The 2,650-nt window shown below is 41.1% G+C and overlaps 1 non-coding gene across 1 annotated transcript; it reads right to left on the bottom strand.

Annotated features, from left to right (window-relative positions):
• Positions 1-1,396: 1,396 nt before the first annotated feature.
• LOC145071887 (small nucleolar RNA R71) lies at positions 1,397-1,503 on the bottom strand. The gene has a single exon (XR_013690847.1). It is a non-coding gene; the product is annotated as a small nucleolar RNA R71 (small nucleolar RNA).
• Positions 1,504-2,650: the final 1,147 nt, after the last annotated feature.

Genomic DNA, 2,650 nt, shown 5'->3' with positions numbered 1-2,650 from the left:
TTAGTTAGTAATTAGAGTAAATAAGCTTAGCTGTGCTAGAGAACGTGTATTGTGACTACAATTGCGTTTTTATAACAAACCTTACATAGCATATTACATTCATAATTAGTTATGTGTTTAATTGTGTGTGAACATACATGGTTTGACATGAATTAGTTAATTATTGGTAAAGTTAGAACTAAATTACTAATACAACTAAAACCAACTATATAATCCATAATCATTAGCTAGCCATAAGGAAGAAGTGGATTCAAACTAGACAAGAGTGTGTTTTTACTTATTGAATTTGATTTAAGTTCGTCTGATCTTGTAAAATCATATAAAACCACTTTTAAACTTGTTAATAATTAGGTTAATTTAATAGTAAGTAAATTAATTAGTAACACTGTTCCCTGTTATCGACACCCGACTTACCTAAGCTATACTGTAATCTGACTAGGTACACTGCCTATAAGTGCATAGTTAGTCTAAGTTTGTTAGGTTACAAATATTAAAATTAGTGGGTACTTTTGTGCACATCAAGTTTTTGGTGCCGTTGCCGGGGAACGGCTTAGTTTTTAGCTTATTTATTTGCATTAAATTAATCAATCCTTCTTGTGGAGTAAAACCCACAAAAAGTTAATTTTTCACAGAGTCCACGACGTGGCCAGATACGTGCCACGACGTGGACATCTAGATCACTAGATTTTTAGTTGTTAGTTAGTTTTTCTATTTTAGTTCAGTTTTACCTTGTTTATTTAGTTTATTTGAAGGAGTTCATGACCAGAGGCTCAAACACACCCTTGGTGCCACCTGAGTCTGCAATTCACAAGAAAAGACTCCCTTACAAGAATTCAAGTCAGCTTTTTCAAGGAAGTCGGGAAAGAAGACAGGAGAGTCGATTTCATCCGCGAGGCACAAGAGCAATTTTGAGCACTTGGATCAAACACCCGTCCAAACCGAGTCCGAATACGATACCGAGCCAAAATTTGAAGAACATACGAGCGAACCCGAGAACGAGCCAAGGAACGAGATGGCAACAATTGAAGAGATGTCCATGGGAGCTTACAAGAAGCGGATCCGAGAAGATATGGGTCCCGATTTAGTCCAACCCGCAATACATGCCACTGCCACATTCGAGTTGAAGGGGCACATATTGACTGCACTGAAGGATATCCCATTTTTTGGGAAAGATCATGAGGATGCTTTTAAGCATCTAGATGAAGTTAACAAAATTGCAGATTACTTCAATGTCCCAAATGTCAACAGAAACACAGTCTTGCTTAGGATGCTTCCCATCACTTTCAAAGGAGCTGCTAAGGAGTCGTTAAAAGCACTTCCACTGGGTACAATTACCACTTGGGCTCAAATGCGTGAGAAATTCCTGGACCAGTTTTGCCCGCCATCCAAGATAGCCAAACTCAAGAAGGCAATAGCCAACTTTCAGCAACAGCCGGGGGAGTCATTATACGAAGCATGGGAGCGGTACAAGGGCTTGCTCAGAAAATGCCCTCAGCATGATCTAAATGTGCAACAAGAGATGTCAATCTTCTATGATGGGGTCAACGTTATGACAAGACAACTCCTTGAATCTCAAGGACCGTTGACAAAGAAAAATCCAAGGGAGGTTAAGGAGCTGATTGAAGAATTCGCGAAGCACTCTCGCGAATACCACAACCCAAGGCAAGATGGAGTCAAAGGCGGTGGAGGGGCCCAAACTGAAGAAATAGCAGCTGTAATGGCCATGCTGAATAATTTGGATCGAAGGATAACACAAATGGACCAGTCAATTCATGCCATAAGAGTGGGTTGCGAGAGATGTAGTGGTCCACACTTGACCAAGGACTGCAATTTAGACGAGTTTGGGAACAGAAAAGCTCAAGTGTGCTACTCGAGTGGGGATAAGTTTGATGAGGGCTAGAGGAAACCAAAGAAGGAGTGGCTGCCATATGAAGAGTATAAGAAGCAAAACGAAGAGAAGTATAGGCAAACAGGGCGAGGCTTCTATCAAAAAGAGCAGCCACCGGCTGAGAAGAAACCCGATCTAGAGACCATATTGATGAAGTTTATGGAAGCTTCAGAAAAGAGACACGATGCCACTGATTATGCTATTATGGAACAACAAACTTTAATAAAAAATCAGCAAGCCTCCATCCATAACCTTGAAGTACAATTTGGTCAACTAGCCACTCTGGTTCATGAAAAATTGTCCCCGAAGAATCCCGAAGTAAAGACCCAATCTCATGTAATAGCCATCGATACTGAAGAAGAAGCAATCTCTGGGTTCTTGGAGGCATTGGAAGAAGAATCACAGCAGCCTGATCCAAAACCAAAGAAGCCAAAGTTCGAAAGTGAAAGGGTTGCTGAAACAGCTTCGCCACGATGTGGCACTCCTCTGGCCACGACGTGGCTCATGTCTGATCAAAAAGTCTTTGAACCCGTTCCGGTTTATCAGCCGCCTTTTCCATTTCCATCCCGAGCTGCACTTAGTCTACTGGAGAAGGAGCATATAGAGTTTGTCAAGCATGTGAAAGGGATCCCGATTAATACTCCCTTTGTCGAGTCCTTATCCAAAATTCCCGAGCATCAGAAATTACTACAAGATTTGATAGACACTCGCAAGCAATTAAAGAAGCAGTCTAAGGTGGTTCTAAGTGAACAAAGCTCAAAA

Source organism: Lactuca serriola, chromosome 8 (genome assembly GCF_051521515.1).
Source record: "Lactuca serriola cultivar US96UC23 chromosome 8, Lser_US96UC23_V15, whole genome shotgun sequence".
In the NCBI taxonomy this organism is placed as follows: Eukaryota; Viridiplantae; Streptophyta; class Magnoliopsida; order Asterales; family Asteraceae; genus Lactuca; species Lactuca serriola.
Note: the sequence above shows the minus strand (reverse complement) of the source record. Positions and strands in the feature narration are given on the sequence as shown.